The sequence below is a fragment of the Pongo abelii genome, chromosome 7 (assembly GCF_028885655.2).
Source record: "Pongo abelii isolate AG06213 chromosome 7, NHGRI_mPonAbe1-v2.0_pri, whole genome shotgun sequence".
Classification (NCBI taxonomy): domain Eukaryota; kingdom Metazoa; phylum Chordata; class Mammalia; order Primates; family Hominidae; genus Pongo; species Pongo abelii.
Window position 1 is genome coordinate 29916135 of NC_071992.2, and position 12670 is coordinate 29928804.

Sequence of the window (12670 nt, forward strand, 5' to 3'; positions counted from 1 at the left end):
CACCTTCCTCCGTAGCAGCATCTATGGTTTCCGTACACAAGTAATTTGTGAACTCTAACTGAAATTTGGAATAATTGGAAATTATGTGGTTGTGGTGGATTGAGCTTCAAATTCCTTTAGCCAATGTTCAAAGACTGGCGGGAAGGGATCATTTGATGACCAAACAGAAACACTGGCAAATGGAAAGGGATCATTTGCAAAAAGGCTAAGAGGACAGAAGAAAATAAACACCAAGTACATAAAAAGGGAAAGCGATAAACAAATGGGGGTAGTTTGGTACAGACATTCAGTATATAGTCATTGGGTTGAACTAAATGATGAGGTGGGAAGAACATTAGGCTGGAAATCCGGTGTGGAAGCTTCCAGCTCCAGCTTTCCCACCAATCAATAAAGCTGGAGGGCTTCAGACAAGTCGTTTTATCACCCTGGCCTCAGGTTTCCCATATGTAAGGCAGAGACTGAATTAGTCCTTAAAGTGTGAGTGTTCTCTGATTTAGATTGGTGCTAAAAAGATGAAAATTCTCATTTTGAAAATGTTACTTGTCATTGAAACTGAGACCGTACCAATGATTAGGGCTTCCATGTGGCCAAGAGCAGTACACTGAGAGCACTGTGATTTCAAGTGCACTGTATTAACGAGAAAATGAGCCACAGGGGTATAGTCCTTCTTCGAATCATCCTGCAGTCTATTTCCCCCCAAAGGGAAGGAATAGTGGTGTTCATCGTGAAAATTTGGTTTCTGTGGAGAAGCAATTGATAACAGTCCAAATTTATTGCTCAGATAAGCAAGGTTCTGCCTGTGTGTTTTATTTTGCTTGTATTTCAGCTATGTGGTTAGCACTGAAGTTTTGCTTTTAGTGCTTATTTACATTCATGTGCACTGAACCTAAGAATAGCATCTTTTAAATAAGACTGTGCACATTCAGCTAGATATAGGAAGGCCGCACAGAACTGGTTTCCTGATAAATAATTGTAACTTTTCACAGTTATTCTTGCTTCTCTCCCTCTCCTTTTCTTCTGTTTGTGTTTGCTTATCGTCCTTTTTCTTACAGGAAAATCACCGAGGCAACACAAATGCAGGTCATTCCTCTACTAGAACAGCGCATATCATGGCATTGAATAAAGAATGTGGGCCGGGTGCGGTGGCTCTCGCCTGTAATCCCAGCACTTTGGGAGGCTGAGGCAGGTGGATCACAAGGTCAGGAGTTCGAGACCAGCCTGACCAGCACGGTGAAACCCCATCTCTACTAAAAATACAAAAATTAGCCAGGTGTGGTGGCACGCGCCTGTAATCCCAGCTACTCAGGAGGCTGATGCAGGAGAATTGCTTGAACCCAGGAAGTGGAGGTTGCAGTGAGCCGAGATCACACCACTGCCAGCCTAGGCAACAAAGCGAGACTCCGTTTCTAAAAAAAAAGAATGCTAGGGCCCCTTCTTCTACAGATCCAGACCCTGAGGACCAGGAAGGGGAAGAAACTTGTCCAAGGTCACATAGTAAGGTTATGGCAATGAGGGCTGAAACTCAGTTTTCCTGACTCCAAGTTCAATGTTCTTTTCATCACATTCAGCAGCCTCTAATAGGCACTATTTAAACAAGCACCCTGGAGCTCAGGCAAAGGGCAATGGAAGGAGTAGTGCCCACAAAGGAGGGTTCCCTCAAATGCATGGCAAAGGCATTTCATGAGAAGGAAGGCTGTTGAGTGGGGAGAGAGAGTAGCAACTTGATAGAATTGTATGCAGGAACTGAAGCTGAAGCTACTGCCTGCAAACTGCTTTTTTGTTTTTGTTTTTGTTGTTCTTTGTTTTGTTTTGTTGTTTTTTTTTTTTTTTTGAGATGGAGTTTTTGCTCTATCGCCCAGGCTGGAGTGCAGTGGCACATGATCTCAGCTCACTGCAACCTGTGCCTCCCAGGTTCAAGCGATTCTCCTGCCTCAGCCTCCCGAGTAGCTGGGATTACAGGCACCTGCCACCATGCCCGGCTACTTTTTGTATCTTTAGTAGAGACGAGGTTTCACTATGTTGGCCAGGCTGGTCTCGAACTCCTGACCTCAGGTGATATGCCTACCTTGGTCTCTCAAAGTGCTGGGATTACAGGCGTGAGCCACCACGCCCAACCTTACTGCCTGCAAACTCGAAGACACCCTCAGAAGTAAAACAAGCCAGAGAGAGAGAGACTATCAGAGGAGTACATTTTCACTGCATTTTTTCTGTGTTCAATGCAAAATTCAATGTGTTTATTACAAATGACAAATGTCCTTTTCTTTTCCCCTAGTTATTCTCCTTAGGCAGAATCTCATTTCACCCTACCTTGCCTCGCATCATTAACCCTTGCCAACACTATTTACTTACTTAAATTTAAATGCTTAAATTAGCAAAGTTTCTCAAAGGGGCATTTTGGTCATTAACATTGGTTTACTGTCTACTTTTAATAAATATGGGAAGTGCTTGGTACACAGCAAGCACTAAATAATTTGTTGAATGAATGATGATAGATATAATTTTTTTGTATTTATATATAGGTAGATCTATCTATATAGATGTATATCTTAGATGGTAAGATCAAGAATAGCAGGAATTATATTTATTATTGTATTTATTCATCCATTCATTCAACAAATATTTGTAAGTACCTATGATGCACCAGGCACTGTTCTAGATACTGGGGGTACAGCAGGGAACAATATGGTCACAGTATCTGCAAACAAAGGGCTTCCATATTCCAGATGTGAATGGTGGAGTGAAAATTACTAGGGATTTGGAGTCAGAATGCCTGGATTTTTGCTCCTGCTCCTAATCTTCAATGCAACACAGAACAAATCACCTGATCTCTCTGAGCCTCTATTTCTCCACATATAGGATAGAATTGGTTTTAAAAAATACCTGTATCAAGAATTCATTGGCCAGGCATGGTGGCTCATGCCTGTAATCCTAGCACCTTGGGAGGCCAAGGTGGGCAGATCACTTGAGGCCAGGAGTTCCAGACCAGCCTGGCCAACATGGTGAAACCCTGTCTCTACTAAAAATACAAAAATTACCTGGGCATGGTGCTGCATGCCTGTAATCCCAGCTGCTTGGGAGGCTGAGGCAGGAGAGTTGCTTGAAGCCAGGAAACAGAGGTTGCAGCGAGTCGAGATCGCACCACTGCACTCCAGCCTGGGCAACAGAGCGAGACTCCATGTCAAAAAAATAAAAAAATAAAAAAGAGTTCGTTGTGAGAATTAAATGTGATAATGAATGCAAAATTTCTCTGCAGGCACTTATGCATCTGTACAAACGTTATTTTTCGAATATTTTGTGAAGGTAGTTAAACTAGAAATCAGTACTAGTGTCATCCAGGCCACGTCTGTTAGTCTTTGGGGAACAGATGCCACCTTAGCTGAGATCCTGACTCCCGTTCTTGTCCCTATTGATCAAACACATTGAGGATGCTCTACCATCTTCCTTAAAGAATCTTTGATCAGCTGGGTGCAGTGGATCATGCCTATAATCCCAACATTTTGGGAGGCTGAGCTGGGCAGATCATGAGGTCAGGAGTTTGAGACCATCCTGGCTAACATGGTGAAACTCTGTCTCCACTAAAAATACAAAAAATTAGCCAGGCGTTGTGGCACACGCCTGTAGTCCCAGCTACTCAGGAGGCTAAGGCAGAGGAATCGCTTGAATCCAGGAGGCGGAGGTTGCAGCGAGCTGAGATCATGCCACTGCACTCCAGCCTGGGCGACAGAGTGAGACTCCGTCTCAAAAAAAAAAAACAATCGTTGGTCAAGTTTCTTCTTGCTCTCACAAGAAGGCGAGCTGAAGAATGAAAGAAGGAAGAGGAGGAGACTGTTAATGAAATGATAGAATGTTGATGAAATTTAGAATTTATTTCCTTTCTCTTTGAGTTTGGGTTTAGGTTTAAGTAACTTTGGTGTTGGCAACATTTCCTAACCACCTCGTTGGCCACTGCACCACTCTTCCAAACTAGGGATGTCCCAAGGGAGCAATTTAAACACATTAGCTCAGAAGCAAAAGTGAAACAAGGGCCTCCAAATCTCTAAAGGAGAAGAGGTATGTTTTCAGCATTGACACATCGGCTAATGTGTTCAGCATTAGAAATATGGCCACCAGAAACAGTCATAGTAGAAGGGAGGCTTTAGGATGACATGTTTTTCTCCATCTTTCTTCCCTAGGTAAAGAGGTAAGCAAAATAAGCAGATATTTTCATAACGTACTTTAGCAGATTCTAGCGAAACGAATTTGAATCTTCTCATATTGCTCTCCCAAGCTTGTTAAAGCTAATGAGGCATAAGATGACACTTCCCTCCTTATCAGGAATTCATACACCTGCCAGCAATCTCTGCAATAGCTGTTTTCTTTTGGGAGGAATGATTAATGACTTGCCTAAGATCACACTGTTCTGTAAAATTCAAACTAAAACCTGATTCTCCCCATTTCTAGCCCACTGGCCTTTTTACATAGCCTTAAAATTCACTTAAACAGCCTGGGCATGGTGGCTCATGCCTGTAATCCCAGCACTTTGGGAGGCTGAGATGAGAGGGGATCCCTTGGGCCCAGGAGCTTGAGACCAGTCTTGGCAATAAAGTGAGACTCTCATCTCTACAAATTTTTTTTTTTAATTAGCTGGGCGTGGCTCCCAGCTATTCAGGAGGCTGAGGCAGGAGGATTACTTGAGTCCAGAAGGTCAAAATTGCAGTGAGCCATGTTCATACCACTGTACTCCAGCCTGGGTAACAGAGCAAGGCCTCAAAAACAAACAAACCAAACCCCTAAAATTCACTTAAGCAAACGGAAAAGTAAAATTCACTTTCCCTCAAGAAATAACTTGCTTTAAGAAAATCAAATGAGAGAGAAGAGACAAATGTCCCATATACAGAAGAATTCCAAATAATTTACATAGCTACTCCATCCTCAAGAAGGTAGAATAAAACTCCCTGCTCCTTAAGCGTGTGCTGGGCATAGCAGCTTCTTTCCAAAGAGAACAGGGCAGAGATTGGAGCGGGGAAAGGATCACTTTATAGCAGAGAAACCAGACAAGCACTGCCTCTGCCAGGTGCTCAGGGTCAATACCAACAGTCCTAAATCATGTTGATGATATTGTCCCTTGATATGATGTGATGAGAACAGCACTTTAACTCTGGGACTCCTTCCCCAAAACCCATAACTCCAGTCTAATCATGAGAAAAACATCAGACAAATGCCAATAAGAGAAGCCTACAAAATACCCAACCAGTACTCCTCAAAACTGCCATATTCATCAAAAACAAGGAAAGTCTGAGAAACAACGCTACAGCTAAGAGGAGCCTAAGGGAACATAACTAAATATAATGTGCTATCCTGAATAGGATGCCACAGTAGAAAGCAGACGTTAGATAAAAACCAAGAATCTGAATCAAGTACAGACTTTAGTTTAACAATAACATATCGGTATCGGTTCATCAGTTGTAACAAATGTACCACACTAATACAAGATAATGGGGAAGTTGGGTGGGAATTACATGGGAATGCTCTAAACTATCTTCTCAATATTCCTGTAAACTCAAAACTGTTCTAAAAATTAAGGTCCATTTTTAAAAAATCAACCACAAGTTACAGTATAAATTACATAAAAGAAACAACTTACCAGATGTCACTGAACAGGAAAAAAAAAAAAAAGTTCTGGTTTGGTTACAGGAGTCCACAGAGGAGATGGTGGCAGCTTCTCCTTGGTTCCGGTATTTGGAACTAGCTGGGGTACGTAGCCCTTTGGGCCACAATCACAAAGCCACGTTTACACAGCAGAAGTGAAACTGACTTGCCATCAGGGAGCTATTTACCATGGTCTCCTCCCACAGATACTGATTTATGCTGTCTTCTTTCACTTAAATCTAAATTCGCCAGGTGCGGTGGCTCACTCCTGTAATCCCAGCACTTTGGGAGGCCGAGGCAGGCAGATCACTTGAGGTCAGGAGTACAACAGCAGCCTGGCCAACACGGTGAAACCTCGACTCTGCTAAAAATACAAAAAAAAAAAAAAAAAAAATTAGCCAGGCGTGGTGGCAGGACCCTGTAGTCCCAGCTACTCAGGAGGCTGAAGCAAGAGAATCACTTGAGCCTGGGAGGTAGAGGTTGCAGTGAGCCAAGATCGTGCCACTGCACTCCAGCCTGGGTGACGGAGCAAGACTCCATCTCAAAAAAAAAAAAAAAAAAATCTAAATGGTACATGAAACGGGCATCTTGCATCCTTCTCTGCCATGTTCCTACAAGTAGGCAGATCTGTCTTTTTTCCTTTCCAAATGCATCACTGCATCCTTCCACAGCATCTTTTCTCTGAGGGTGAACAGTATTCAGATGACTGGTTCACTGGAGCAGATAGGAAAAATGCCCCAATTCCAAGAGAAACAAAGCACTGGCTCCCCAACACCCAACTATAAGACATGACTGGGAGAGATGGAGGATATGAGATAATAAATATAAAGTTATTCTTGACCCAAAGTCTTAAAATTCACTAAAAATAACATTTGCCAAAAATAAAACAACATTGGATTGTTTGAGTGTAGATGCTTTACATCTTTCTGGAACTTAAATTTTAAATCAGTATTTTTTTTGTCTTTATTTATTTAGAGACAAGGTCTTGCTCTGTCACCCAGCCTGGAGTGCAGTGGCATGATCATAGCTCACTGTAGCCTCGACCTCCCAGGCTCAAGCCATCCTCCCACCTCAGCCTCCTGGGTAGCTGGGACCACAGCCATGCACCATCACGCTCATCTAATTTTAAATTCATATTTTTAATAAACCCAGAAAACAAAAATTTGAAAGTGCTGTCCAGGAGAGAAGAAAATAAAACCCACTCCACTTTGCTGTGTCTGGAAACCCAAACCATCACATGACATACAGGGAAAAAGTTGTCCCTTGAACCCTCAGCTTCAGGGTGTGGGTTACCTTTTTTTTTTTTTTTTTTTTTTTTTGTGAGACAGAGTCTTGCTCTGTCGTCCAGGCTAGAGTGCAGTGGCACCGTCTCAGCTCACTGCAACCTCCGCCTTCTGGGTTCAAGCGATTCTATTGCCTCAGCCTCCTGAGTAGCTGGGACTACAAGGGTGTGTCATCATGCCTGGCTTTTTTTTTTTTTTTTTTAATTTTAGTAGAGATAGGGTTTCACCATGTTGGCTAGGCTGGTCTCGAACTCCTGACCTCATGTGATCCACCCACCTCAGCCTCCCAAAGTGCTGGGATTACAGGCGTGAGCTACCGTGCTGGGCCAAGGGTGTATGTTACCTTTAAAGGCCAACTCAGTCATTACCAAGACAACCCTCAGTACTCTAGGTATGTATTTAGTCAAAAGAGGGGATTCAGAAGGTAAAGAGGTCAGAACAGGGAAAGAATTGAAGATAAATGTTTAGACTGTGGTCTTAAAAACTGCTATGAACTTTTGGCAAGATGACGTCCCTCCTCCATAAGAAAACCATAGAAACACCAGGCTAAAGTTCAGAACAAAGGAAGTCAGCACGAATGCCATCCTGGGTGCTGAGTCTTATACTGATCTCTCTAGGCAAAATCACACCTTACGCTTACATTCATGTCACGCATGCTCAGCTCTCCCTCTACTGGCTATTTCTTAGCTTCAACAATTAACCACAAATGCTACTAAATTACTTAATTACTAAAATTAATTTTGAGCATTTTTAAAGCTTCCTGGGGCCAGGCCCAGTGGCTCACACCTGTAATCCCTGCATTTTGGGAGGCCGAGGTGGACAGATCACCTGAAGTCAGGAGCTTGAGACCAGCCTAGCCAACATGGTGAAACCCTGTCTCTACTAAAAATACAAAAACTAGCCGGGCATGGCAGCGTGCGCCTGTAGTCCCAGCTACTCAGGAGGCTGAGGCAGGAGAGTTGCTTGAACCTGGGAGGCAGAGGTTGCAGTGAGCCAAGATCAGGCCACTGCACTCCAGCCTGGGCGACAAAGGGAGACTCCATCTCAAAAAATAAAAAAATAAAGCTTCCTGAGTTCCTTTGTTTGTTTTTGTTTGTTTGTTTTAGACAGGGTCTCACTCTGTCACCCAGGCTGAAGTGTAGTGCCGTTATCACGGCTCACTGCAACCTCAACCTCCTGGGCTCAAGTGATCCTCCCACCTCAGCCTCCCAAGCAGCTGGGACTACAGGCATGTGCCACCACACTTAGCTTAAAGAAACAAAAAACAAACAAAAAAAAAACAACAAAAACAAAACAAAACTTTAGTAGAGATGAGGTCTCCTTATGTTACCCAGGCTGAACTCAAACTCCTGAGCTCAAGCGATCCTCCCATCTCAGCCTCCCAAAGTGTTGGGATTACAGGTGTAAGCCACTGGGTCCAGCCTCTGGGGTTCTTTATGGTAGTCCTTGGCACCTGCTATTGGACACCTGAATGCTAGGCCTGTTAGATGTTTCTCCATTCTCTCAGGCTGAATTTCCATTGAGCTCACTCAAAACACTGAAGCAATGAGAACGTCCACAGAGCCTCATAATCACCCCCAAACACCTATCCGGTGCTCTGCCCTCCGGCCTGTTACTAGATGAACTATCCATGCACCCATTAAAGGCCAATCCCTTCTCTGTGCACCAGATTCCGTCCCTCTCTCTAACTGAAGAACCACGTAGAGTACTTCCTCCTCTTCTCTAATTCACCAAACTTTCACTCTCCACTGGATTATTCCCACCTGTGAACAGATTTGATGTCATTCATTCCACCTTAACAAACACTCCCTGGACCTCCATTTCCCTGCCAGGTATTAGTATATTTCTCTGCACTTCTTTATGACAAAGCTCCTAGGTTGGGCATGGTGTCAGCACTTTGGGAGGCTGAGGCGGGAGGATCACTTGAACCCAGGAGTTCAAGACCAGTCTGGGCAATATAAGGAGACCCCCGTTTCTAGAAAAAATAAAAATAAAAATAAAAATTAGCCAGGCATGGTGGCGCATGCCTGTAGTCCCAGCTACTTGAGGGGCTGAGATGGAAGGATCACTTGAGCCTGGGAGGTCGAGGCTGCAGTGAGCTGTGATTGCACCACTGTACTCCAGCCTGGGTGACAGAGCAAGACTTTGTCTCCCAAAAAACAAACAAAACCCCACAACTCCTCAAAAGAGTTGTCTCTACTTACTGTCTCAAATTCCTTTCCTCTCAAGCTAATATAAACCTATTCCAGTCAAGCCTTTACCCTTCCCATTCCATTAAAACTGTTCTTGTCAAAGTCCACAATGATCCTGGTCAATTTTCAACCTTTATCTTTCTTGAGCCATCAGGAGCATTTGACCTGGTTGATTTGACCTGTTTGACAAACTTCCTACACTTGGCTTTCAGATAACCACTCCCCTAGTTTTCATCCCATCTCCCTGGAAGTGCTCCTCAGTCTCCTTCACTGGCTATTCCCTTGTTCCTTAACCTGTTAATAATAAAATACCCCAAGGCTTCATCTTCGGTCTCTTTCTTTTCCACAGCCACCCTGTTTCGTAGCTTTCAATTTCGTTCACATGCCAATGGCTCTCGACTGATATCCAGTGTCAACCTCTTTCGTGTCTTCCTGTTCACTAGTCATCCGAAAATACAACAAGTTTAAACCAATCCCCGCCAGTCCCTTGAAACACCTCTCCACCTAATTTTCTCCATTTCATCTAATGATAACTACAATTTTCCAGTCCCTTGGTCCAAAAGCTTTGGTGTCAAACTTGATGTTGCTGTCTGCCTTTCATATTCCACATCTGATCTGTCAAAAAGTCTTATTGAAATCTTCAAATTATATTCAGAATCTGAATACTTCTCACCACCTTCACTGCTGACTACCCCGATTTGAGTCACAATAATCTCTGGCCTCATTCAGTGGTTCCTAAATTTTGCTGCACGTTGGAATAACCCAGGATCTTTTAAACATGCTAATGCCCGGCTCCCACCCCTTGATATTCTGATTTAATAGGTGTGGGATGTGATCTGGGCACTGGGAATTCTTCACCGCTCTCCAGGTGATTCCAATTGCAGCAAAGTTTGGGAATCATTGGCCTGGCTATGGTAATCACCACCCACCTGATCTCCCCACTTCCACACCAACCCCCTCCCACAGTCTATTCTCAATGCAGCAAATAGATATGCTTTTAAATTACAGATCAGATCCATTCAATTCTCTGCTAAAAACGCCAGTGGCTCCCCATCTCACTTAGGGTAAAAGCCAAAGGCTTTTCAATGGCCCACAAGGTGTTACATGAGCTGCACTGCCCCCTGCCCCATGTGCCACTCCTCTGACCTCTTTTTCACATTGCCTCACCCACTGCTCCCGTGATGTCAGCCTCCTCAGTCTCCTTGAACACCCCAGGCATCCTCTCACCTAGGACTTTTTTTTTTTTTTTTTTTTTTTTGAGATGGAGTCTCACTCTGTCACCAGGCTAGATTGCAGTGGTGTGAGATCTCGGCTGACTGCAACCGCCACCTCCCAGGTTCAAGCAATTCTCCTGCCTCAGCCTCCCGCGTAGCTGGGAGTGCAGGCGCATGCCACCATGCCCAGCTAATTTTTGTATTTTCAGTAGAAACAGGGTTTTACCATGTTGGCCAGGATGGTCTTGATCTCTTGACCTTGTGATCTGCCCGCCTCAGCCTCCCAAAGTACTGGGATTACAGGCGTGAGCCACTGCACCTGGCCTTCACCTAGGACCTTTGCACTAACCATTATCTTAGCCAGAAATGCTCTTTCCCACATATCTAGACATCAAGTATTAGCTCAAATATCACATTGTCAATAAGGCCTACTGTAACCTCTATTTAAAATTATACCTATAACCACCTATCTCCCTCCCCTCTCTCTGAGATAAAATAGGGAAGAGGTAGAGGATGGTGCCGTTAGATAAGGAAGAGCAGATCTGGAGTAATAATAAGAGTTCTGTTTGGGACATGTTAAGTTTGAGGTGCCTATTAGACACCCAAATCTAACAAGATATAAAATAGGGGAAAAGTTCGGGTTGGACTGGAAACCTGGGAGCAAACACGTGGTGCTCCGGGGATCACCTTGGAGAGACAAGGCTGAGTGACCCCCATGGAACACTAGTATTCTGAGGTGAGGCAGAGACAGAGTTCACAAAAGAAAGAGAAGAAAAACCAAGAGAGTGGAGGGCCCCGTCATAAAAGATGTTCATGGAAGTGTTGACAAAAAGAGTCAAACTCTGTAAAATACTTGAAGAGATTTATTCTGAGCCATGAATGACCAACTGAGGCAAGACAGGCAAGCTCCAAAATTGGGGCTTCGCCCAGGAAACAATTCAAGGGTGAGCTGGTGGTGTTAAATAGCAACTTGCATTGAAGCAGCAGTGCACAGCTGCAGCAGAGGGACTGCTCCTTGCGGAGCAGGGCTACTCACAGGCAGTGCCCAGAATAGCAGCTCAGAGGCAGTTCTGCAGTCATATTTATACCCACTTTTAACTATATACAAATTAAGGGGCGATTTACGCAGAAATGTCGAGAATGAGGATGGTAACTTCCAGGTCATCAGGTCATTGCCATGGAAAGGGGAAGGGTAATGTTCAGGTGTTGCCATAGCAATAGTAAACTGACATGGCATACTGGTGGGCATCTTATGGAAAGTTGCTTCCACCCCTGCCCTGTTTCAGCTAGTCCTCAACTTGATCCAGTGTCCAAACTCTGCCTCCAGAACAGAGTCCCACTTCCTATCTCACAATGGTCCGTGACAGAGCCCCAGGGGATCCTGAGAACATGTGTCCAAGGTGGTCAGGTTACAGCTTGATTTTATACATTTTAGGGAGTTATAAGACATTACTACATGTAAGATGTATAGTGGTTTGGTCCAGCATGGAGGAAAAGTTAAATATTAAATCTGAATTCAATTGAACCTGGACACAAACAATAGTCACCAAGTCCTGGAACAGGTTTTGTGAGTCCCTTGAGGCTTTCATCCATCGCTGTTTCAGAGAAATCTCTATTTCAATCTATTCCTATACATTAGTTATTGAAAAACAATAGACAATAGCAAAAACAAGTTGACCTTTTTGTGGTCCTTGAGCCTGGTTGTGAAGGGCCCTTGTGACTGGGCCTCATGCCAAACAACCTGTTACAAAAAGAGCTAGGGTCCCAGGCCCAGCCGAAGCTTCAGGAGACCTCTCCTCATCTGTGCAAGGAGGAGTGGCCAACTCTGGAGACCAGGCTGTTGCTTCCCAGTCTCGTGGCGAATCCTCCATAGTCTGGTGAGTGTAGTGTCCGAGTCTGGAACCCAGGCTGTTACTTCTTGGTCTTGTGATAAATCCTCCATAGTCTGATGGGGATATATATATATGTGTGTGTGTATATATATATATATATATACACACACACACATATATATACTTTCCCTTCTACTCTTCTTATTGCAATTTGCTTATTATATCTGCATTGCCATTTACATGGGATAAAGGTCATTTACCCTTAAAGGTATTGTGTATGTGTCTTTTCTTCTCCCCTCACGCATATCCCACACAGAACATCCAGAAAGGTGGGACAACTCAAAGCATTGATGTGGGGTCAGGGGGCAACACTTTCAGGTCACAGGCAGATTCAGTTTTCTCTGACTGGCAATTGGTTGAAAGAGTTATTATCTATAGACCTGAAATGAACAGAAAGGAATGTCTGGGTTAAGATACAGAGCTGTGGAGACTAAGGTTTTATCATGCAGAGGAAGCCTCCA

General features: G+C 43.9%; 1 protein-coding gene across 1 annotated transcript in view; it reads right to left on the minus strand.

Annotated features, from left to right (window-relative positions):
* The window catches only part of NUGGC (nuclear GTPase, germinal center associated), a 60531-nt gene extending 54746 nt beyond the window's left edge, over positions 1-5785 (minus strand). Inside the window, exon 1 of the mRNA XM_002818943.5 lies at positions 5624-5785. The gene's annotated coding sequence lies outside the window, so the exon portion shown is untranslated. The remainder of the gene's footprint in view (positions 1-5623) is intronic.
* Between the last annotated feature and the right edge of the window lie 6885 nt (positions 5786-12670).